The sequence below is a fragment of the Oryzias latipes genome, chromosome 6, assembly GCF_002234675.1.
Source record: "Oryzias latipes chromosome 6, ASM223467v1".
Lineage (NCBI taxonomy): Eukaryota > Metazoa > Chordata > Actinopteri > Beloniformes > Adrianichthyidae > Oryzias > Oryzias latipes.
In genome coordinates this window covers 9774511-9801391 of record NC_019864.2, presented here as the reverse complement: position 1 = coordinate 9801391, position 26881 = coordinate 9774511, and the positions used below count along the sequence as shown (strand labels likewise).

Sequence of the window (26881 nt, the reverse complement as noted above, 5' to 3'; positions counted from 1 at the left end):
GCTTTACAGCTGCAAAGAGGGAGTTGCAAGTTATCCAAAGTCAATATTTTAAGTATAAATGTTACCCTTACATCAGGTTTTATTTTGCATGTTATCAAATTTTGCTGTATAGTTTTGGTGCACACAGATGCAACATTGTCCTTGCTGCAGATTTAAGATCAGCAAATGCATCTAAAATCAATAGGGAGCATGTAAGCAACATTATCTTGTGGTGTTTCTTCCATGCATCTATTACTGGCATTCCGCATCATCGGTCTAGGATAACGACAGCTGTAAACTCTCGTTAATTGTACAAATCTGACCTAAGAACACCCTGAAGTGCTTTTGGGTCAGAGAGGAGAGAGAATGTTGATACAGCATTTGTAAAGCCCATGAATCACCATTGCATGCTGACATGCCATGAAATCAATATGAAGTCAAGTAATAAGAGTCAGTAATCAGCAGCCTGATGAAGAGCAGGTTGGGTGCCATCCCAATACATTATTTTGTTGACACACAACGGCGCTCATAGCTAAAGGGCGTGCTAAATTTAGTGCAGCAGATTAATGCTGTATGAGAAGACAGTAACATCACGACATTAGTTCAGCATGCTTTATTATTTCCAAATGTTTTCTTATGCAAAATCATCCTTAGAGAATATATACACAATCTGGATACACACTGGTATTATTAGACATTATATTCTTAATACCTGGATTTATGCTGTAAATTAAAGTGGAAAAATTAACACATCACATTGTTTTTCTTTATGGTCATTTACTTAATCACAAATATACTTTATTAACCTTTTTAAAGTATAAAACGTTAGCTGAACTGCAACGTTTTACATAGTTAATCATATCCGGTCGATAGGATTGAAATTCGAACTTTTGAAAGAAGTAATTAGTAAGATGTTGATGACGCACATTTCAAACTCCTTTTGACAAACTTTATATTAGATGCTTTCAATAAGTCATGTGTTGTATGCATGAGAGCTAATAGGTCTGTTTATGATCAGAAGTAATTGTAATTTAGTTGTTTACGTGTGTATGTGGATGCATGCACATGTAAATGTTTTCCAATCTATTAATCAGTGATGAAAGTCTTCCGGGACTTCCCGGAAATCCGGGTTTTTGAGCAAACCGAACGTACTTTCCGGGAAATAAAGACCTGATCTTTACGGACAAATCGCTTTCCGGATGAAAAAATGGTCTGAAATCGGCGAATTTTAGCTTTATTTTCTATATTTCTCCGCGGATCGCTTCCTCTATGGTCGCGGCCATCTCTCGTCTTCCCGGCCTAATTGACCAATGACGGGACGTTTTAGTTGCTTTCGGATGCGTCGACGGGTCTGATTGGCTCTGTCTGCACCACGTGGTCAGCGTGACTTGCTTCCCTAGAGACCAAAACTGGCTGACCCACGCTAAACTTTCACAAACAAATCTGAAGAGTTTGTGATCAAATTTGTGTTAAAATAATGGCAGGCATCGTCATTATTGAGCGTGGTCACGACCTCAGTTGTGAGAAGACGATAAAAAACAAATTGAAGTGGTCTTGGCTGGAAGAAAAATATTTTTAAGGTAGTGTAGGTCAAATACTTTTTGTGTAAAATAATCTCAAAACCAAATTCAGAAATAATTTCAGTTTTAGTTTTGAGTTTCAGTTTTTATTTTGAATACATTTCTCTATCTAATTTATTTGTATTTCCTAATTACCATGATTTAGTTCAGTATAGTTGACATTAATTATAAGTATTTGATGGTTTGGACCCAGACTCCCTTAAAAAAGAATGTTTACAATGTTTAATTTAGTTTGTATGTTTGTTTTGATATTTCCCAGATTACTTAGTATTGGTGTTAAAGAATTGATGCATTATGTTATAGAAAGATAGTTTAAATAGATCCCATATTTTGATGTAATTATAGTTTGAGAAAACAGTGCAAGTGAATGTTGTAAATCAGTCACTTCTAAAGCAGAAATAATGTATAAATAACTGAGGTATTTTCATAGAATATCATATAGCCAGTTTAGCTCGTGCTGGTTTGCGGCGCCTTCCATCCGTGAAACCCGGGTTCGACTCCGGGCTGCTCCCTGTTCCCTTCTCTACTTCTGTGCCAGTCCCAAGCCCGGTTGCTTTGAGAGGGTTGCGTCAGGAAGGGCATCCGGCATAAAACATTGCCAAGTTTACCGCGCAACTCATTTGCTGTGGCGACCCCTGATGGGAAAAGCCGAAAGTGGAAGAAGAATCATAGTTACTGGTGTTCTTTTTGCCATTTGGGGCTTTGATGTTACTATATTTTAGCAATTGTATCTTTTGCAGATTTTAGGAAAAGCTTAGATTGTAGGATTGTTATACTTTGAGCAATGATCCAAATTCTTTTTTAGGATCAGGAAGTCCTTAATGTTAAGTCAAACTAGGGGTTTGAATGACAAATGATGATGCTCCAATTAGTCTTAGTTTCTTGATTAAGAAGTGAATAACGAGCTGCCAGAATGTACCAGAATGCATCTAAGACTATGTATTTTTCAAAAATTTCTCTCTGCGCCGCCATATCGCTCAAAGAAAAGTTCAGGGATTTTTTCCTTGCCTGACTTTCATCACTGATTAATGCCTTATTATCCACAATTTTTTTATTTCTCTATTGACATGTATATTTCTGTAATTTGTCTCCTTTTTTGTTTTGATTGCTTGAAATAGACAATTTCCAATTTAATTAAGTGTTTATGTTCTTTCCCAGATATCCTAAAAATATTAAATACAATACTGGTACAAATTATTAACCCATTTTTAGTACATATTTGCCTTTTCCCACAACAAACAAGCTCTGTTTTGTTTGTATATTTGCAACAGTGTTTAAACTATTTAGTGAGAATAGAAAAGAAAATAATGTATTTTTTACCATTATACATTTGCATACAACAAAAATGAGAGTTGTGCTAGAGGTGAACACAAATGTAATTTGATGACAAATATTTAAAAAACAATATATATGGAAAGTTGCAAGTGTTATTGCACATTATTTGTAGAAAATAAAAAAAATGGAATGCAGATTACTCTGAGATTTGCACAGATCACACACAGATTTTAAATTGGAACCATATGCTGTTGATTCAGATAGTGTCCTTTAACTGAGAACTAAGGTTTTAGTGCTTGTGTGCTTTTAATGAAGTAATGGCTCTGGGGAAGACACTGGTTTTAAGTCTGCTTGCCACGGTTCAGCTGTAGTGCCTGCCAGAGGGCAGCAGGGTAACCAGGTGGGAGTCGGGGTGTAACTGGTCTCTGACTATGTTCTGGGTTTTGCTGAGACTGCATTAGTCATGGAGGTTTTTCAGGGAAAGAGGGGGGCAGCTGATTATCTTGGAGCTGAGTTTATTATCCTCTGTATTCTTTTCCTGTCGGCCTCAGTGCAGCTGGTGTACCATGCTGGCATGCAGTTTGTCAGGAGGCTCTCCACTGCAGGGCGGTTGAAAGTCACCAGCAGCTCCATCCTCAGGTTGGTTTTCTTTAACACTTTGAAAGTGGAGGCGCTGCTGTTTGGGATGACAGCTTTGCTGTTGGAGGATCAGGTGAGGTCTGCAGAGATGATGGTGCCAATAAAGCCACACATGGCTCACCATTACAGCAAGATTAAAGCAGGTGCTGACTTCTTCCTGAGGTCAAAGATAATTTATTTTGTTGGGGGTGTTGGGTGTGAGGTTACAGCTCTGACATTCTCAGAATTCCATTCCTGTAAGTAGCTTTTTTTCTCCTTTCCAGATTAGTCCAACCACTGTGGTGTCATCTTTAAATGTGCTTAAATCTTTTGGTGTGCTGGGTGATAGTTGTATGTGTATACAGGGAGTACAGAAATGGATCAAGCATGCACATTTGGGGGGACTGTACTGAGCATTGAGATAGAAAACAGTGGGCAAATGTTGTCAGGAAGTCTCTATTCTACTGACAGGTTGATAGTGTGAAACCCAAGTGTGTCAACAGTGAACAAGATGTCTGGTTTGTTGTGTTGAAGGTTAAGCTATAGTCATTGAAAAACCTCCTCACATAGTTCTCTGAAAGCACTTCATGATTGCTTTTTTTCTTCACAGCAATGAATACATTACATGCAAAAACCAATGTAATTCTGAAGGTAAATCTGCTCTGTTTTGATTAAACCACTAACAATCAACGATTAAGACATTTACTTTTTTATGTCGACATTCATCTAGCTGATTTCTACTTAGACCGTGCATAGTTTTCACTTTTCCCAGAAGACCAATGTGTTTGTTTTCTGCCTGCATTCAGCTGGAGTGTGGATTCCTGCCTTCATTCCACCATGCCTGACATGCATAAAAAATCTTGACACTTCCTGTTTCGGTGGTGACACATATAGTAGGCCGATGCTGGTGAGAGCGGTGATAATGAGAGGAAGTGGGAGGGAAGGAAGAACAGTTAGAGTTGCGTTTTTTAAATGCCGTGCCATCTCTTTATTGCCCTTCCATTTCTTTTCCTCCTTTTACTGACTTGTGCACTTTGCAACGAGCTCCTCCTGTCTTCTGTCTTTCTCGTCCATCTCTCTCAATTTTTCTCTCTGGTAAATGTCTTCCTGTTCCCACTCCCTCTGTCTTCTTACCCACTGTGTCCTCTCCCCTTTGAGCTTATTTAAGGAATCATCATCCTGATTTAGAAATTGCTTTTTCTTTTGATCTCTTTCTCTCTGGATTTCTTTTTTAGGTTTTGTGATAGTTTAGCAGCTGCAGGCAGGAAAAAAAAAAAAAAAACATCTTAAAGAAACTTAAATGTATAAGGAACCAATACACCGAAAAGACTTGGAAGTATGTGGGGGAAAAAAGCAGTATATATATATTATATGTATATATGTATATATATATATATATATATATATATATATATATATATATATATATATATATATATATATATATATATATATATATATAAGAAAACATAAAAAGACCTCTCCGGAAGCTTCAAAGGTGGCACCAAAAAGTTTCTCGTTTTTCCTTCACAGAAATGTAGCTAATAAAAAGCAGCAGGGTGCTCACAGTGGAAGATAACACAGACATGTAGCTCTTTTTTCATTTAGAAACCCGTTTGATGTGAATATCAGTTTCTATTTTTGAGCTTTCAAAATACAGTTGATGACAGAGGAGGCTGCTTTTTAAGAAGTTACATTTAGATTTTGTGATTCAAGCGTGCCTTGCATTCCCCAGACAAAATCGTTTGAACGTCAGCTTTGAAAACATCATTTGACAATGGGAGAAAAAGAATAGTTCTAGAAGAATGGAAAACCACAAATTAAAAATCAAAAGACCTTTTGAGTGCCTGTTTTATATTGTATCAGTGTATTGGATCAGTGTTTTAAAAACGGTATTTAAAAACAGGTGATGCCATCACTTATTTTGTCATTTCAGCACTTTACCATTACTTTATACGAAATGCAGTGCAATACTTTTAAATGATTTAATAAACTGTATTAAACTACGATCAAAGGCACCACCAGTGTTGCATCATAAAGTGGCTTTGCTCAGAAGGAGAACTGGGTAGGTTAAGGGGAGCAGTATTATTGATTGGCTTTCTACTTTGGGCTTTTTAAATTTTTACTTTTGTTGTGCACTTAAATACTTAGAAGTAAAGGTTCTTACTGTTTCAAGTTTACTCAGTTTTTCAGTGTGATTTATTTTGTAATGCTGTTAAACACACATTGTAATTTTATTAACTTTTGTTAAAAAGTTTTACTTAAAGTCCCAAATTTTAGCTTTTGCTGTCTGTTTAAATGCCAAAACGATTAAAGTTGGTATACATGTACACATCCAATTACTCATTTCAATTAGCTAGTGAAAAATGATTAGAAAAATCTTAATTGTGACACGGAGCTACTTTTTTCAAAGTGAAAGTTTTTCAGGTAACTAGATACTTTGAGTGAGTACTAGTTACTTAATCAGTTAAATCTTTTATTAAATTGTGATTAACTATAACTATATATTTTTCAAAGTAATATTCCCAACAGTGTAGCTGTTAATATAGATCAATACTTTAAAGGGCCTTATTCATGCCTTGAGTCTTTCAGGTTAAACTCTATCTATCTATCTATCTATCTATCTATCTATCTATCTATCTATCTATCTATCTATCTATCTATCTATCTATCTATCTATCTATCTATCTATCTATCTATCTATCTATCTATCTATCTATCTATCTATCTATATATATATATGATAATATAATTCCTTTGATACACTACAGAAGGAATTTTTAAGAAACTTTTGTTATTTTCACAGCTATTTTTCCTACCCGGAAGTAAGACGACTCAATCTTTCGGTCCTTGTGGGTGCCGCCCATTCCATGACGTCAACCTAAAGTCGGTCTCGGCAGCGAGTCTGCCTTTCGCCCACGAAAACAAACAACATTCAAACTTTTACAAGACAAATGTGCCGATTGTGCTTATAAGGAAAGCGTTTTTGCTGTTAGCTCTGCAGAGAAAGTGGGTGTGTGTTAGCCAGGGGGAGGTTCTGGCACCACACACTTTCTGGAAGAGGCTGTTTTCACTTTCATACATATAAATGTGGTGCTCAGAGCGCAGGTCTTTAGATGAATACTCAGAAATGAGTGAATGGATCAAAATACCGCTTTGAAGTTGTTTTTTTGAGGAATTAATTTTCTAACACATTTAAAAGCTCAAAAAGTGGATTTTCCAGGAAATAGAGCCCTTTAGATAAACTAATGTATGAGGAACAGACAATGAAAATATTAAATTGAACCAAGTTCAATCAATTTATGAACTCTTATACTCAGTCAAATAAACTATGGATTGAAATTAAACATTTTGTGCAGTGACATTGTTCCTCTAACCTCAAACTAAAGTCACATGATAAGTTGTCTTTATAATTTCTGCACTTCAAAAATGTTTCAGTATAATTTAGCTAAATAAAAACCAGATTTATGTAAAAAATAAAGTCAAAATGTAAAAGTAAAACCTGGACATAACATAAATGAAAATTTAACAATGGACATAAACATTTGCATATCAAAGTATGTTTTAATCAATGTTGCCAAAAAGAATTTATATAAAAATATTGGCAATATCAATTAAAACTTTGTATACATCCCACATATATAAGAAGAAATACAGTAAATGTCTTAATGTAAAAAAACAAAAAAAAACAAATAAGTCCTAATTAACAGCATTTAAATTTAAATGGTTAGCATGAGGAGGTGATTCTTCCCCAAAGCAGCACACACAAACATCCCAGCAAGCAAAAATCCACCGCAGAACTAAAGGACAAACCAACACTAACAGTTCCCTCTGGAGAATCAGTGGGGTTCTAAGAAAAAGTGAAATTATTAAAACATATCAACACAGATCAACTTGGATCACAAATCTAATTAGTATAAAGGAAAAGGGTTCATTAAAGTTTTAGAAACCATAAAAAGGACTCACATCAATTTTGAAACATACAGAGAGCCAATGAAGGTATAATTTAAATGTTGTAATGTGAGCCTTCTCTCTGGTGTATGTCAGATCAGGTGTGATGACTAAAGACATGACGTTTTTTTGAAAGAGTCTTACTATAATCAATATGTTTAGATAGAAAAAGAAAATATAGATCAGCATCTTTTTTTGGCCTGTAAAAGCATATTTACCGGTAACACAAAAAATGAACAACAGACAAAAACAGTATACACCATGATGTGGAAGACATCTTTCATGCCAGCAGCCTTAAATGGTTTTGATGGGAACATTGAGCCTGAATCATTAAAGCAAATAATCTAAATTTATAACAATGCTGTAAGATTCCAAAATGCTGTACATACTGTGGCTTTGAGGGCGTGAGTCATCGTTCCATCTTAGTGCTACCATCTCTATTTTAGGTTGAGCACAACCTGTTTGTCTGCACACTATTCGTCTGGAGTTTTAAGGGGGAGAAAACTTCTGAAAAATAGCAGCCTGCCACTACAGTGTGGCAGATGTCAAAACAAATGTAGGTCAGTTTTCTTTTCATTTACGATTCCTGCCTAAAACACAACATGGCAACCCTGTCTCAACTACCTGCTGGACTGTTTTAATTAAATAAGTGTATGTGCCGTTTTCTTTGGACTAGTCACTCTGGCGTATAAGTTGCAGCAACATAAAAATGCATAATAAAAAGAAAAAATCATATATAGGTCGCACTTGAGTATAATTAGCACTTTTTTAATTTTATTTTGAAAGGCAAATCATAAAATAGAAATAGATAACAATAATAGACTGAATATATGCGTGCTTCACTGCTGTAAGTGTATTTAGCTTCATGAAACAAAGGAGAAGTCTAGTATATTAGTACAACACATGTAAAATTATTCAGATAACCATAGGACAAAGAACATGCTAGCAGGACAACTTAACTTTTTACTTCGCATTAAATCACTAAATCCATTGAATTCTTCTTCCTCTGTGTCCCTATTAAACATTTCCGCCAAGCCCAGCAAAAACTGAGCAGTGCTTCTTCTTCTGAGTTGCTGTAAGTCGCAAATACTGATACACGCATCTATAATGCCCTCTAGTGGTTACTGCTATTTATTTAGAAAAAGTCCCATTTACGTTGCACTTGAGTATGTCACACCCCTAGCCAAACTGTGCAAAAAGCTGCGACTTATACTCCGAAAACTACAGAGATATGTAAAATAGTTAGTGTCATTTGATTAACAGGACTCATTGATTATATTTCTCCTACAGCCACTCTGGACATGACTATTACAAAACATATGGTGTATTAAAAAATTATTTGCTACATGTTTGGCCTTGATATTTCTATCTCAGCTTGATCTGAAGCAGATCATTCTGGGAGTTGGAGACATCGATAGCTGAGCGCTATCATTAAATCAGAGCATTGTAATGGGAATAAAATGAAGACTCCATCAACATGTGCAGAATGCAAGTGGGTCTGGATGTAATTAAAGTTTAATCAACAAGCATGCTCATGTTTGGAATATGAGTTCTAACAATTTAGAAAGGGTTTATCTGAAGGATAGCCTAGTGATAAAGCAACGCGTATACAAATGTGAACCAATGTAAAGCAAACAGAGTCCTCTAAATTTAACTTGAACATGAAAAATCCCTTCATGATAATCTTAAAATATATTTCTTCTCTGTATTTCTTGATGCAAAAAGAAAAAAATTAGCACTTTCATTTGCATCAAAGCTTATTGACACTTGTTTTATTCTGATCTAATTTTAACTTTATGTTGCTGTGTCAAAGTTGAGAAAATTTGCTGCCGGATTTCTATGGCTTCACAATTGATCAGATCAAACGGTTGAAATCTGACATTTCTAAAAGCTCAGAGGATGTAGGGAAATTTAAAAATTGCCTCAACATGAAGCAATAAGACAGGCTTTCAGAGCCTGTGAGGATCCATCCAACTGTAACTGCAGTGTAACTTAGCTTGTGAAGCAGAAAAAAAAAAAAAAAGATGAAAGCAAGATAGTTAGCATCAGTGACATCACAGCAGAGAGGGAATTGCGTCAGCATCTTCAAACAGTCTTCATAAAATACCAAAGGAGGTCTGACTACCGGTTCTTGTGATAACAGAGTGAACCCCTGAGAATATGGTGACAGCCTAATCAAAGTTTTTCACATTTTCCCCCCACAAAGCTTCTTGGTATGCATTTGCACTTTAAAACAAATAAGAAAAGAGCATTCCTGCTGGTAGGCACAATGGAAAGTAATTACAAGTCTAAATGAGCTTTATTTTGAGAAGTCAAACGGTACTGTGAAAGAAGCAGTAAAAGCATTAATTAGGGGGAAATTTGCAGACTGAAAAACGAACAATAAAAGTTGACGGAGCTGTTTTGACTGCAAAAGTCATGTAAAAGTCTTACATCCGTTTCTTAGTTTGTCCTGTTTTCCCACTGAACTCGTGACAGAACTCTTATTATTTATACCTGTATGTGATCATAGTTGAGCCCTTACCCCAAAAGTAATTCATAAAGCTTCGAAGTTTTTTTTTTTTTTTTTTGCCATGAATGCGTCAACTTACATTAAAACATATGGGAATTTGTGTGCAAAGCTTTCAGAGTCACTGTTGATTAAGGAAAGAAAGAGGAACTGCTGTACAAGTTTAAATAAAAGGAGGTAATATTTGTACTTAAAAATAGACTCAACAGTTTTCTGGATTCTTTTTTATTTGCATTTTTAGCTTTTTTCCCCCCTAAAAGATTACGGGCTTACTCTCTTTGATCCATGAGTGTGGTTGGAGAATCTGTCTGAATTCCTATTGCAGTATGACAAAGAGTGCTTGAAGATTCATGGGAGTTTGCCCATCCAGTTTGCTTGGAGAAAGCACTTGATCCTGTCTCTTGATGTGCTCTGTGGAAGGTGCTGTGGGAATATGGGCCCTGCTCAGAACCCTACTAACACTTCAGTCACAATTTTCCTGACGGGTGGAAATGGCTTATCTGAGGGGTGAAAAATGGGCAAACCTGTACATGGCATGGAGATGGCATGCACAAAATGTTAAGATTGACCACTCAGTAAACCTGTAGAGCAGGAATGGGCAAACTTTTCGATTTGTGAGGTTTTTAAAATTTAATAAAAGGTCCGGACCAGGAGCAGATGTGTGGAGTGAAAAAAAGGAAAAAAATGAATCAACTTTATAAGAGAAAACCGTTTGATTGAAGATGTATGTATATCTTAAAACAGACTATTTTAGAGTTTTTATTTCTAAACTGTTGCTTTTGTTCTCATTTCAGAGCCAATTGCATCAGTGGCTTGATGTACCTAGTGGAAAACGCAAGGTTAGAGAAATGCTGCATTCATGTAGTGTGTTTGTATGATCAGAAGAATGAAAAACAACACATGGATGCTAGAGCAGGGGCTCCCCAAACTTTTTCTTGTGAAGGCCACATAACTGTTTTCTTCTCTGATGCGTCTAATTTTAAACTTATTTTGTAATTGTTTTATTGTGAAGCACTTTGGTACCCTAAAGAAGTTGTAAAGTGCTATATGAATAAAGCTTCACTCATTCATTAATTCAATCATTCATTCATGATCCTTTTATTAAAATAAATAACACTATTTATAACCAATATTTAGTCTGTCTTCACCCATCAAAGTCCTTTTGAAACTTTGGAGGGCTGCATCTCCTCACACATCTCACAGTTTGCATTAAACTTCACAAATAATACTGAGCAGCTGCGCTGAGTCCTGCATGTTTGTTTCTCATCCAGTGATAATGAAAAAGTCAAATTCTTGAGGCTTCTGCTGCAGCTGGACATATATCTGCATTACCTTTTCACCATTACAGAGTTCCCTCGTTTATTGTGGGAGTTACGTACTAAAAATAACCAGTGATCGATTAAATCCACGGAGTCCTACGGATGTTTTAAGGCTGTAAAACTCATCACTACATATTTTATTCACTTTTCTCAGGCAGACAAGGAACATTTTCACACTTTGTTTTTCTTGTTTATACTCTCAAAGTCCACATTTTCAAAAATGAAGTCCGTTATCATGACATTACTTAAGGTGGCCACACGAGCCACAAGGGAATTTGCAAGGCAAACATGCACTTCATTTAAGATGTGGCTGCACCTCCATGGGCCCGGACAACCCTCAAACCCTCAGCACCCCTACAGGTCAACCCCTATACGGGGGACTCAGCCGCAAGTCTTTGTAAAACCAGAGCAGAAGTTTGCACTGCTGGGAGTAAGCTGACCTCATTCCTAGAGCATGTTGGACTCTAACAGGGATTCCGTGTTACCCAATTAGGGCCAGCAGGATTTCATGTCTGCTTTTTTGCAAAAGATTATGTTTTGTTGGCTTTATCAAACCAGTACCGTTGTTTTGCACTGGGGACAGTTCAGTCAATTGTCAAGCAGCTGTGGTGAGAATTATCACATAGAGAATTAACCGGAGGCCATGGTTATCAACTGGAAAAAGGTGGTTTGCCCTATCTGAGTGGGTGAGAGCTCTGGTTTAGAGTGGAAGATTAGTTTAAGGTTCTTGGGATCTTTTTCATGTGTGAGTTAAGGATTGAGCACAAGATTGACAAGTGGAGTGGCTGCAGATATGTGCTTGTTGTATTGCTCCACTGTAGTAAAGAAGGATCTGAGCCATAGAACAATGCTCTCAACGTACTGGTCAATCCATGCTCCTATTCTCACCTATAGTCACGAGCCTTGAGTCATGACTGACTAATGTACTGAATGCAAGCCTCCACATGCTGGCTAGGCCCTCCCTTACAGATTAACCCTTGTGCTATCCTAGGCACTTTAATATTGGGAGTTGGGTCATCTAGACCCACTAGACAGTGCTCTGAACTTTTTTTCTTCAATGATTTGTGATCTTCACTGGTGTCCATGGATTACATGAAATCTTCCCACCTTTATCCACCTTTGTCATGGTAGGGAGAACACGTCAAAGTAGGGGTGAGGTCATCTAAGATAGCACAAGGGTGAAGGAGTTTTGTAACCCTGGAGGAGTTTGGGGAATAGTTGCTGCGCTAATGAGAGAAAACCATAATAACGAGTAAAACATAGAAACACAAGTTTTTACAAACAAACCAGAAGGTGGCTCGGCCATCTCTTCCAGTTGCTCCCTTGACGTCTCCCTAAAGAGGTGTTCTGGGCATGTCTGACCGCGAGGAAGCACTGGGTAAGACCCAGAAAGTTCTTTTGGAGAGGGAGGAATGGGCGTCTTTGATCAAGGTTCTGCGGCACCATGAATAAGTGGGAGAAAATAAATAGATAAATATTAAGTCTTTTTGTAAAACCTATCAAGGAATCTGTTGTGTGACACACTTGTAAGAATGTTTCTGCTTTACCTCACCTCACCTCTACAGGCTGTATATTATCCAGACCCATCAGCAAAAAAGTTTGGCATATTTAAAATTCTCCAAACTTGTTTAAAAGCAAAGTCATTCTGCGTCCATTATTTGGGGTACACCCTTTAAGATAGATACTGTTTTTTTAAAGCTGGTGTGGGATGTAGCAACATGACAGATTTTTTTTTCTTCCACATAGAACAGGAAACAGAACATCATTATGAATCAGTAGGAATGGCTACCTTTTTTATATAAAGCCAAGCAGCTCCACCTTCTGCTTTCTCCGCACCTCCAACAAAGACTCTGTGGGAAAAAAAGCCATTGTCCTAATAAGCTTATCAGGGCTGGCATCAGCAGCCTTCACACTGCTGCATCAGCACACAGCAGTGTGAAAAAGGACACTGCCCGCCACTAAGTCATGTAGCATCCCAGATCAGCTTTGCTTAGCCTGTCTGCAGCACATAAACCTAAAAAAAACGAAATTGACATTGATGTCATTTTGTGTTTTGTAAGCATCTTTATTTTTAGCTTTGTGCATGTTGTGTACTCTGTTAAGGATTGATCCCAGTTAGCCTACCTGTGCCCATAACGCTGACAGTTTTCAGATGGATTCAAAGTCTAAAAGATACAATAGTTAAAAAAAGGATTAAATCTAATGCCTGACCAATTCATCATTTCAATCTATTTAGGATTTCTATTTTCTATTTTTTGACCAACCCCACCATTTTCTCTCAGGAAAACTCAGGGGATACCTTTCTAAATCTAACAATAGTTCTTTTGTTCTGCTGTAGAGAAAAACAAATCTCAGAGCTGAACTCCAAGCCCTGGTATTAGTTTGCACTTTCTATATGTGTGTGATAAATATGGTACTGCAAAACGTCTGCATCCCATTTTGCTGGATTTTATTTTTTTGTTATCCTTATTTAGCCAAGAAACTTGGCTAAGAGCATAGCTTTGTTTACAGAAATGCCCCACGGGAGCTGTTGCAAGAATTTGTAGCACCACACAAAGAAGCACTCTAGGAAATGACTGGTGAAGCTGCAGATGAAGCCTAAGCCATTTCATTCCATTACTTATGATTGGAGAGTGTTCATTTAACAAAATTGGTTGCCTTACCATTTGTGCTCTTTTTTTAATGATCTTTTTTCTTTTTAACAAGTTTAATGCAGATGCTAGCTTTGCAGTAAGTCTTGCTACTGATTTTCTTACCCTTTACACAAATGGTGCCACCTCACATTAACACCATTCTTGTACTTCTGAGTTCCCACAATGCTATTGTGGTGGCAAATATCATGATGTAATATTTCTGAAGGCTTTAACTGCAGCTTAACAATTGATGCTTCCGATTCATTCAGTCCAATGAGCTGGCAGCTTCGACAGCACCTAGGGTAATTATTTAAGGCAGGGATTGCGGAACCAGCTAAAAATATTCATTTTCTCCTTCCTGCAGGAGCTCCCTCAAGCTTTGAAAACAAGACAGGAGAAACAGAAAAAAATAGAGGCTCTGTCGAGGTTTAAACCGTTCTTTAATAACCTACTTTTCTGCATTTTTGAGAAGAATCTGCTGCAAGCTCTGTGAAGTAAATCTTCACATGATATTATGAACCTTTGTTGTTCAAAATAATTTCTCAAGGATCACCTTGCCTTTGTTTGTCCTACCTCACAGGAAGGTCAGGGTATCAAGTCAACGGTGTAACAGCATGCTGTGTGTTATATGGCTTTCATTCCTCTTTGGGCATCCAAGCTTGGCGAGTATCTATGACTTTGAATGGTTTGGACACAGCATACAGTGGGGACTGAGAGCTGAGAATATTTTATTGAGATGACGCAAACTTCTTTAGGGTCATTCAAAGGATCAAACTGTTGAGGTCTGAGCAAAAAAATAAAAAAGAGGTTCAGCTTTGTAGATCATTGATAAAGGAGCTTGTACAGCTTCAGCGTCAAGATTTGTTCAATTTGTGGATTCATCCTAATGTTAGATAGCCACAGAGATTGTTTCCTTAGCAATAAAAACTACATTTTTATTACAGAAAAGCCACTGAATGCGTGGTATAAATGAGTGGCTTGGAACATGCAGTTAAACCAGTTGAACTTTGACCAATCAGGGACTTGGATATGGTAGTGATGTTTGGATGCCACCTCGATTAATTCACAGGAGTTTTAACCATTTAAAAATTGATTTATCATCAATTTTCAAATTGTTGAAACTCAATAATTGCCGTCTGTGCCCGGCTGGAATTCTTTGACACCAAGTCTGTAATAAATCAGAAAAGAGCTGCAAAAGAAAAAGCCTCCAGCAAGATTCATGAGATTTGCACCACTTTGACTAGGTACATTTGCTAGCATTGGGTAACGACAGTCCAATGTTAACACCATATGATGTAACCCTTGTGCTATCCTGGGCACTTTAACATTGGGATTTGGGTCACCTAGACCCACTAGACTGTGTGCTGAACCTTTTATCTTCAATGATTTGTGATTTTCACTAGTTTCCACAGATTAAATCCTCTCCACCTTTATCTACCTTTGTCATTGTAGGGAGAACACGTCAATGTCAGGGTGTGGTCATAGGGTAGCAGAAGGGATAAATAAGTACATCCAAGGACCAGCGTTCAACGGGTTGTGGAACACGTGTCAAATGCCCAGTGTGGACATAGCTTAAGGCATGTGGTGTTCTATCCAGCTCAGATAAAACACACACATACGTTTATGTAAAACTGTAAACATATTGTTAGGTGCATTTCATTCATCTCATGTTTCTTATTGAGTTCTACCTTCTTCTGGCATTTCCTTATGTACTCCAAAAAGTATTCCTTGTGAAGTTATCCGTTTGGTGGGTTTTTATGTCCCCCATACCAAGCCATATTACGTCTTTGGATTAGCCTGTTCTGCTCTTTTTTTTATAATTTGCCTTTATTATAAAAAATGAAACTGTATCATTCTGCCAGATAGTTCCTAATCATGACATCAATTATTACGTCCTCCAAATCCTCAACGTGTCTGTTAGACCCAATTCCCACTAGACTTTTTAAAGAAACTTTTCCCCTAATTAATGATCCCATATTAACAATGATAAATGCCTCTCTGGAAACGGGTTACGTGCCACAGTCTTTTAAATATGCAGTTGTTAAACCTCTTCTGAAAAAGCCCAGTTTGGATCCTAGCATCTTGGCCAGCTATAGACCGATATCAAACCTGCCCTTTATTTCTAAAATCCTAGAAAGAGTTGTAGTTAAGCAGCTTTACTGCCACCTACAGGACAACAGCCACTTTGAAGACTTTCAGTCGGGGTTTAGACCTCACCACAGTACGGAAACTGCACTAGTTAGAGTCTCTAATGACTTGTTATTGGCCTCAGAAAAGGGACTACTTTCTATTCTGGTCCTGTTGGACCTCAGTGCAGCCTTTGACACTATCGACCACAGTATTTTATTCCATAGATTAGAGCAGGACATAGGGATCAGAGGATCTGCTCTCCAGTGGTTTAAATCCTATCTGTCTGATAGGTATCAGTTCGTTAATGTAAATGGCCATTCCTCTCAGTGCACTCGAGTCAACTATGGAGTCCCACAGGGCTCAGTCTTGGGACCGATCCTGTTTACGCTTTATATGTTACCCCTAGGAAACATAATCAGGAAACACAGCATTAATTTTCATTGTTATGCCGACGATACGCAGTTGTATTTATCCATGAAGCCTGACCAGAATGACCAGATAGAGAAACTGAACGCCTGCATCAGTGACATCAAGACCTGGATGACAATTAATTACCTCCTCTTGAACCCAGAAAAAACTGAGGTCATTATACTTGGTCCTAAAAACCTCAGAGATGCTCTGTCTGCTCAGATAGTCTCCCTGGATGGCATAAGTACAGCCCCCAATTCCACAGTTAGAAACCTTGGGGTTTTACTTGACCAGGATTTATCATTTAAGGCTCACATATCTCAGGCGTGTAGAACTGCCTTTTTTCACCTGCGGAATATTGCTAAGATCAGAAATATACTTTCTAAGAGTGATGCTGAAAAACTCATCCATGCATTTGTTACGTCTAGACTGGATTACTGTAACTCTTTGTTAGCAGCGTGTCCTAAGAGTTCCTTAAGAAGTCTCCAGCTTGTTCAGAACGCAGCAGCTAGATTGTTAGCTGGAACTAGCAGAAGAGATCACATCACTCCTGTGTTAGTTTCGCTCCATTGGCTCCCAGTTGATTCCAGAATCAAGTTCAAGAATCTAGTTCTCCATGCCTCTGTTTGGTGCAGTGCGATTCATGTATTGTCCATCTTTTCCTCTCCCCTCCTGGGGAGTGGGAGTGCTTCCAGACCCCAGTTGGCTCATCCGTGCTCCAGTTCCTGACCGTTTACCTCGCCTTTGCTCCCGCTCCTACACCTGGCTGTGGATCCTGCCTCTGGCTCATCTCTGGCTCGTCTCTGCTCTGTGCCTGACCGAGTACCTCGTCTCTGCTCCTGCTCCTACACCTGGCTGTGGTTCCTGTCTCCGGCTCGACTCGCGCCTTTGACTGTCCCCACAACCACGGCTGGATGAAGCTCGTCTGCTGGACTTTATATATGTAGTTGTAGATTTAGATAAGTTAATTCTTCTCTAAGAGTTCTGGTAAATCGCCTGTCCGTCCTGGGGGAGGATCCCTCCTTCATGTGGGCACCCCTGAGGTTTCTTCGTTTTTTCCGGAATCCGGTTTTTTTGGGAGTTTTTCCTTACCGCGAAGGGGGGTCTAAGGGCAGGGATGCCAGTATAGCTTAGTCAGTTTGTTAGTTCATTTTAGTATTTTTCTATTGAACTCTTTGTATTCGTGATACTTTTGATTTCATGTTTTACTTCGAAGCCCATCGAGACGACTGTTGTTGTGATTTTGGGCTATACAAATAAAATTGAATTGAATTGAATTGAATTGAATTGAATGACTGCAAAAAGAAAAAAAGGAGATTTCTTGATGCAAATGGGAAAATATTCATAGCTATTTTGGACTGTATGGATTCACAAGGTCTATTAGTACTGCCTATCCTCAGACGGTTGGCTATTAGTGGGAGAATTGTAATTTTCATTACCTTTTCCTTCATATTTAAAGTTTGTGGGGATGGTAAAGAGCACCTCTTCTTTTTCACTCTTTGCTCCCTCCTTCTGCCGGTGATTAAATTTGCTCACACATGGCGCATGAATTATTAGTGAACAGGAAATAAGTTCATACTTCAGACTGGAAGCAGTAAATTTAGGACATCGTTCTTCTCTGGTAAACAAACAAGGGGGGGAAATAAGCAGCTCTTGGTCATTTGCATCTGTCAAAGCAAGCTAAATTTTGACAGGTTGCTGCTGAAAACACACGAGAAGGGAAAGATTAGTTCCTCATCTCTGAAAGGGGATCGTTTACACAAAATATTATACCGCTGATCAGTTCTTGATCAGTTCTTAGGGGTAAATTAAAATAATAATAATGGTTTCATTAATGGCAGCCATTAGGCAACACTTGAAGGAGGAATGTGTCATGATTAGGGGCAACAGGGTAGTTCCTAATTTAAAAAGCTTTAATTGGACCAAAGTCCTCATAGCTCAATCTCATTTTAGTTCTTTCTTCCTATAAAAGTCAGTCATGACAGAGACTCATTCTCTTAATAAAAATAACTGCATCTCTGTAACCCGATTTCTATTAAACATATTTTGAAACAGGTACCATCTGACATGGCTTTTTATTACTATTATGCATTAGTACTTCACTGATAAAGTACATTTGAAAACAGTTGCAAAAAAGGTCTGCAAAATCCATTTCAGAAGCCAACACTGCCCGCCAATGCTCGCCATTTTTGTTGCACCCATAATGTTAGGGTGTATAGCGGGAGTGAGGGATGATGGGGAACAGCAGCGGGCCATTTGTTTAATAGTTTAAAATACACAATAGTTTGAATGATGAAAAGCTAATAAAAACTGAAATAAATACAAAATAATATTTGTATTTGTAGGGCTAAAAATTTAAGTTTATCAAAAATTATAAGAAAAATGTACTTAATACTGACTGGAGTAACTTAAAAAGGTACTTCAAATTATTACTTGAATTTCTTTAAGTTGGGCCAGTGTATTTTTCTTTAGAGTGTGCAATAGTTTAAAAGATGAGTGGTGTGGAACTTAAATCTTTCTGTAATAGTTCAGTTTTGTTTATTTTTAACAATCATTTACTCCTGCACTGCTCCAAAGAATAATTCAAAAATCCCAATTGGCCTTATGTTGGCTTTTTCTAAATTTAAAATTATTTGTTTTTTTCTTTTGTTACTTTTACTGTAAATTTCCATTGCTCTTCCAGCAAAGTACCGTATATTTCGTGACCATAGGGCGCAGCTTCAGTTATGGGTGCTTTTCTTGTATTTAACACATACAAAAAGTACACCGGGTTTCCCTCCTTACCCTTCTCATGCTGCCCCCTCCATACGTCCTGTTTAGTCCCACAGCAACACATTAGGCCGCTCCGTACATTTAAGACTTTTAAAAAGACTTTCAAAGACTTTTAAAATTCAAGACTTTTAAGTGCACCTTATGCTAGTTAAAATACTCAAACTTCAAATATCTTTAGTCATTTCAATGAGTAGCTATGACAATAAACACTTAGCTTTGAGTTTCAACCATGTTCTCCATTAAAGAAGCTCACCTGTGTGGCCCTTGTGCTTTTAGGTTCCGCTGTTGCCAGGACACAAAGACACTTTCACATTAATTTCTAGATATTTGAATTTTTCCCCTTTTTCTTTCACATTTTCAACTTTCATGTGTTACCTGGCTTTCTTTTTCTCACCCCTTTTCCTGTTATTTTAAAATGATGGCACAAGTACGACGGAGTTTTAGGGCCACGGTGAGGAAAAAAAATTCTGGCCAACATGACGAGATTAAAGTCGTCATGTCGACTTTAATCTTGTCACGACGAGAAAAAACTCGGCACAAAAAAATGGCCGTGTCGAGATAAAAGTCGAAAAAAAGTTTCCAGATTAAAGTCGCAATGTTGCGCGAGAGCAGTGAAGCTGAGTCTTTCAGGAGTATTCAGTGTTATGGCTAATGTTAGCGAGCTAGTGGCTTTGTATTTAAGAGTTTACGACAGAGTTTTATGGCCACCAATAAAAAGTAATTTTATTAGGAGATAAAAACTCGTAAATCTACGGGGAAAAAATCATAGATTAACAAGGAGAAAACACCAAAGTTCTCTGTTTATCGGAGCCTAGTTTGAAGATGAAATATGTGGAGCCTTTTTTGAAGCTTTATTTCCGGATTATAGGTTTAAAACAAAGAGATTCTGAACCTTTTGGCGACTCAAAATCAGATTATTGTCAGTGGAGCCGTCTTTTCCGGGGTTCGGTGTCGGTAAAGCGGACTTTCATATGTCAAATGAGGAGCTCAGAGACACGTTTGGGTGTAGAGGATCGCTGCAGCCTTTATTCTCCTTTTCATTCACATAACCTGAAGTTCATCTGTCAAATTACGTCATGAACCTGTCATCCGATCACCAATGCGGAAGTAAACAGTGTTACATAAGCCCACTGCTGCAGACGAAGCGTCCCGTCTGATCATTAAAAAACAAAGATGAATGAAAATAGTCTGTTATATTAGCATTACAATGTTGAAAAAGGCAAAAAGTGCTGCTCCTCAGACGGAAGCATCACACAAAAGTAGAGATCTGGTCTTTGGTGGAGGAAGAAAGGATTCAAGTGGACAGCTGCAGGGACACCCGATGGCTTCATCGGGCTGCAGAGATCCTGCAAACCAACCATCAATATATAAAACTTTAATGAATCGTAAATCAATCAAATGAGCCTCCAGACATTTGGAACATTATCAATAAACATTCAGATCACCTGTTCAACTACGTTTAGTCGGTCTGCTCTGCTGCTGCGCGGTGTTCACCTGCTGCTCTGCATGATGCTCACTTCCACAATAATCTCGTAATTTTAAGAGTTTTTTTCTCGCGCAACATTGCGACTTTAATCGCGAAACTTTATTTCGACTTTTATCTCGAAAAGACGAGTTTTTTCTCGAAACTTTGTGTCGAGTTTTTTCTCGTCATGACGAGATTAAAGTCGACATGACGACTTTAATCTCGTCACGTAGGCCAGAATTTATTTTTCTCACCGTGGCCCTAAAACTCCGTCGTACACAAGAACTCAGTTGATCTGGTAAAATTAATTAACTGTCAGATATTTTTTTTAAAATATATTTTTAAATAAATCATTGTAGAGGAGTAACTGTAAAAATATGTCGAATCTGAAAAGACAGTTTATTGAGATGCTGACCAGCTCCTGCACTAGACTGATTGGAGATATGATGTGGGGGTCAACAAGAAAAGGCAACTAGCAAACACATTAAAAGAAAAAATAAAATAAAAAAGAACACCTAAAGCAGCTCATGAGAATAAACACTTCGAAAAAAGAACATTTTCAAGGGCAAACTAATGACTTAATTAAAATTCCTTAAAAAAACATGAATATGTGAGATGCAACATAATTACCTAATGAAAAACACCCATAGCTATAGCAATGATTATGAAAGAAATGCTACATTAAAAAATAAAAAAACATCTTTTCTTCCTCATTGTCTCCTTGCCCTTCATCCCTCCTTTCCTAATACAGTAATTATGCAGTTCTATGACCTGGGGAAAATACAATTTTCTGAGTATAAGCCTCTAAGTGATCTGTTTCTACTTTAAATTCTCCTGACAGTCACATTTCAGATCAGTGGGCTTTGGTGAAAACTCCAATTCAAAACCTACATTTTCATATTAAGTGTTGTATTTTGTAGTCTGTTTCAGGTGGAGGAATCACAGAAGAAACAAGCAGTTGCTTCTGCTCTACTCCTCCTTTGCTATTATTTTAGTCATTTATAGAAAATTCCATTTTAACGAACATTTTGGTTTTGATGTTTCAACATGTACTTGTGGCATTTTTCTGATGATGGAGAACATTTGTAAAGAAAATTAAGTAGAAATTTAAATTTCTGACTATTTCTTTATTCAAATCATCGATCAAGAGCAAACAAAATAAATGCAGTTTGAAAAGGCTTATTTGTGACATAGCAACATCTACATCTGTAACATGGCAACTGCTCTCCATTCTGATGCATTTGCTTGTAGACGACTAGATCCATGTTTTTGTTTTCCTCGTATGAGCTGGCACTGGCTCAAAACTCTGCGACTGGATAGCTCTGATATTGCTCACCTTTTTTTTGTTGCACTGCTTATGTTAGACTGGTGGTGTGAGGGGCTGTAAGCTATCAGGAGATTGTGTAGACAAAGAACTCAGCTGTGGGTGATGGGAAGAGGGGGCCGGGGTTGCTCCATGTCAGCTGTCCCACCCACAACTCAGAGGCAAATTTCTAAAGAACCACTGCTGCTCTGCAAAAACTAAGTCCTAAATTGACAGTTTTAAAAAAATATTTTGGCTAAAAACAGCATCATTGTAATTAAAAGACCACTGGGAGCTTTTTTTTTGCAATAGATGATCGAGTAGGTATTTAAGAAAATTGATAAACTAGCACCTGAACAAACAGCAACAACAAACCGATTTTTTCTTAAATACTTACTTTTACTTCAGCATCAAGCTGTTGTTTTAAATGCTGTTTCCCAAAAATGTTGGCCTGTAGAAAAAAGTAGAATTTTAAATGACTCTTCTACTTTTTTCTTGTGAAACTTATTCTATTACAACTTTGGAAAGGCGCAGGGTTGAATACAAAACTCAGCAGTGCAATTTCTGTAACCTGTCATGCATTAAGACCTGAATTACCCCACCCTACCCCACCATCACCACCCTCCAGCTGCTGCTCAGGCTTTAGGACATTGGGTGAATTCTATAATCTTGACCAGGTACACAGGATCAAAAGAAGAAAAAGAAAAAATATAGGTGCATCTTCCCTTTCATAAAGTGGTGTGGTGTTAGTATGAGATATACTGATAATGAAAGAAGCTGAAGAATAAAACACTGCAACAATCATTAACTAAGCTGTTGATCTTCATCTTAGATCAACAGTCTTAATCCTGAAAGTTTTAGATGTAATATTGCATTGTATTTGTAACAAGTAAACTAGGCATCTGATGTATAAAAAAAACACATATTAATTGGAAACTTGGTGGGTGTAAAGAGGGTGGGAATAGGTAGATTTATCCAAATTCAAACAATTAAAAAACACGCATTTTTAAGGTTAAAATCACCAGATACATGCTTTAGTTGTTAAACAAGATGAGAAAAAAAGCTCTAAAAAATTTCACTGGATGTGTTACCGTGTTTTGTGTGGACATTTTTCAGAGGTGCACCAACGTTGCTTAATCGTTGAAGGGCACTCGTCCTGAAACCAGTGCGTAGTCAAAAAAAGCGAATCAAAATACTATTTGGACCACAATCTGCAGTTATTGGTTTGATCTGATTTGATTTATTCATAAAAAAGAACATGCTTACTAATCCAAAACAGATACTGTGATGTGATGGTGTGGTACAAAAACCCATCTGGGGTATTCTATTTTATTTTTTTTCATTTTTTTGTTTTTTACAAAGTTACATAGCAATAGAATTTTACAGAAAGAAAGTAAACAATATAAGATTTAAACTGAACAAAATATGAACTCAAGCACAAAAGCCAAGTAATTGGTGTCTGTTGAGTCTCTCAAACCCGTTTATATTACCAGTTGTGTTCATATAATTGTGATGGTACAAGCAAGACTATAAAATGCATCGTCTGTATTAGGCCTGCACAATATACCGCAAATTTATCGTTATCGCGACATTAAGCTGTGCAATATGCATACCGCAAAAGACGGTGAAAATCGCAATAAATGGTTACCTTAAATGTGCTAAAACAAACTCATGGCAGCTTGAAATATTGAACAAATGAAATAAATCCCTTTATGCATTTAACCAATCGGAAGGACCCGTTTACGTTGTTGATCAATCAGATGAGCCCTTTTATGTTTGATGTTTGCCTCCCACGTCGACGAGGGTCATTTGGAGTATAATTTTTAAACTGTTGCAGTGAACAAGGAAATTATGTTTTTGGTTGTTTTGCTATTTGTTTATATACCGCGAATTATATCCTTATCGCAATATTAATCACCAATATCGCATATCGCGAGTTTTCCTCATATCGTGCAGCCGTAGTCTGTATCCTTCTGTATGGCTCCAATCACAGCAGAGGTGTAGTTCTTTGCGGCTTGTTTACATATGAAACCAGCCTGCATGACTGACTCAGAAATATCAAGATGTCAAGTGCCTCTACAATGGCAGACTGCCTTTCTGTGATGTGTCAATCAAACTGACAGACAGCACTTATCTCCCAATGGGAGGGAAACGGACCGAGCCCCTCTCTGTCAGTTCTTCTACATTCTAAAATCTCAGCCTCCTTGGACCTCATCAGTTTCACATCATATAATCAGATAAGGCTATTGAGACAGAGGGGGTAGTATTCTCAGTGGGGCGGTCTCCTTTGCACTTCATAGTGCAGAGACGTTAAGGCCTCTATGTACACTCCGTCTCTGATACGATCACATTTAGTTCATTCATCTCTGCAGGTTTTTTCTGTTTTGCTAGCCCTTGTGCTATCCTATGGGGTCAAGATGACCATTGACGTGTTCTCCCTACCATGACAAAGGTGGATAAAGGTGGAGAGGATTTCATGTAATCCATGGACACCAGTGAAGATCACAAATAATTGAAGAAAAAAGGTTCAGCGCATTGTCTAGTGGGTCTAGATGACCCAACTCCCAACGTTAAAGTGCCTAGGATAGCACAAGGGCTAGCAGCAAAAGGTAAAGATCAACAGCATCTTTTGTATTATGAGTTTTGTCTGACCACAAGGAAAGGATAGGAACATCCACTGCAAAAAATACACTTTACGTTGCAATAAAACATACAAAAATAACAGTTCCTTGAAAGCAAAAGAATGTTTTTTTTGGTTTTTTGAAGGGTTATTCTAAATAAAAAATATGTATTTCTGTCCTCATTCACTTAAAAACATTTCACTTCACCAAAAGATGTAGAAAACGAAGAGAACAAACTAAACCTTGATCTTTTTATTTATATAGAACAGAAACTGTATAGAGTTGTTTCTCCTGCAAGTTTAACTTTTAGTACGGGTTCCTTTTTATAACAAAACTATGATCCAACATACTGTATGTATTTTTAAAGTCTTATAGACTTAATCCAGGACAACAATTGTTATGGGAAAAAAAAGTTATTTATTCAGATGTGGAGAAAAGCCTGTATTTTTAAAACAAGAATGCAGGCAGAATAATATCATTCCTACCATCAAGTATGGGTCTTGAGTGAAAGTGAGATTTTTTAGGAGTAAAAGGACCAGGCCATCATGCTCCTTTCTACTTGCCATGGTATTGTTGCAGCCAACAGAGGTTTTCTGTCCAAAAGGTAAGGATTAGTCCTAACTGTAACCTCTTAAACCCATAATGGATCTTCAACAAAACAGCTGGGAAACTCTATGCTTTAAAATAAATGTTTTGTTTTTGTCAAAGCTCAGCCCTTCGTCTAGTTGAGATATGCTGGGACCTTAAACCAAAGGTGAGACAAAGGTGGATATAGGTGGAAAGATTTCATGTAATCCATGGACACCAGTGAAGATCACAAATCATTGAAGAAAAAAGGTTCAGAGCACTGTCTAGTGGGGTCTAGATGACCCAACTCCAAATGTTAAAGTGCCTAGGACAGCACAAGGGTTAAGAGATGTGAGCATAAACAAATGTCCAAAAGCCTCAGTGTAGTGAAACAGTTGCATTTTCCAATCCTGCTTCCTCGCTGTTAGGGTTATGGGGTTGTTGCAGCCTATCCCAGATGCTGTTGAGCAATGTACACCCTAGAGCAGGGGTCGGGAACCTTTTTTGCCGAGAGAGCCATAAACGCCACATATTTTTAAATGTAATTTCGAAAGAGCCATACATTAATGTAGTGTCCCTTTACCACACTGAGGCACGGAGACTTAACCTCTTTTAAGGTTCTTTATTCTGGTTACTGCAGACCGCAACAAACGCAGTACAATTAATTCAGCAACTCCTGAATCTCTCCCGCCAAGACAAGAGCGCTTCTACCAACTTTATATTCCCCTGCTCCCGCTCCAGCCCTCCTATTTCCATTATTCGGCCCATAGCTGAACCCCATTGGTCCAAACTACCTAACAACAGGCTGAGCAACAGAACTGAGGGCCAATCAGATCTCTGCATGATGCGTTCGACGAACTCCAGAACTTTTAACGCGGCCCAACAGCCAAGTTAAACTCAGTCCGCGACAATATGTTTAAAACTAAATATACAAGTGAATGTGTGCATTTGATGTAATTTCAACATTTTTAAAGTACAATAAGTCTGTGGATTCTTTTTAATAACATTGTTATGCTGTTGCTAATAAATGATGAGTATTTCTCGTGGTAGTTTTGCTCATGGTCTAGTCTGGTTGATAGGTGGTGAGTTTCTGCTTCACGCAGGCGTTGAGACTTTAAACGTGGTCTTAGGTTAGTATGAATGTTCTTTAGATGTGACAAAGACTGATCACATGCAGACGGGGAGCCAAACACACACTCACACGCTGCAGTGAGTGACGGGCAGCGGGTTTTACGTCTTTACAATCCCTGCGCGATTCACCTGCTGCCGGTCCCCCCCCACCCCCACCCCCACCCCCACCCTCTGCTTTCTTCCTCACACATCCCATCCCCGCAACTGCGCACTCTTTCTCAGAGACGGGAGCGCGCAGTTTTGGGCACGGCAATTCACAGGTTTCCGGCTGGTACAAACTCTGTGAAGTAATAGATAATAGTAAAGTGATAGTGCTGGCGCAGATTTTTTTCTCCAAGCACCGATACTACAGCGCGCCTCTGGCATCGCATCGCGCCCGAGAAGGACTGGTCTAATGAAAAAAAAAGTATAATTAAAGATTTGTCTGTGAGCCACATGTGGCCATCAAAAGAGCCATATATGGCTCGCGAGCCATAGGTTCCCGACCCCTGCCCTAGATGGATTGCTGGTCTGTTGGTGAGCCACACATCCAATCACATTATCATTCACATCTTGGGGCAAACTTGAACCAGTAGTAATGCATGTCTCTGGATGTGGGAGGAGGTTGGAGTACCTGGAGA

The 26881-nt window shown here is 38.0% G+C and overlaps 1 protein-coding gene across 2 annotated transcripts in view; it reads left to right on the top strand.

The window, feature by feature from the left end:
- The window catches only part of lingo1 (leucine rich repeat and Ig domain containing 1), a 195636-nt gene that overhangs the window by 40479 nt on the left and 128276 nt on the right, over positions 1-26881 (top strand). Inside the window, exon 2 of one of the 2 annotated variants that reach the window (XM_011475844.3) lies at positions 10707-10751. The exons of the other annotated variant lie outside the window; for it this stretch is intronic. The gene's annotated coding sequence lies outside the window, so the exon portion shown is untranslated. The remainder of the gene's footprint in view (positions 1-10706; positions 10752-26881) is intronic. 2 annotated transcript variants of the gene reach the window in all.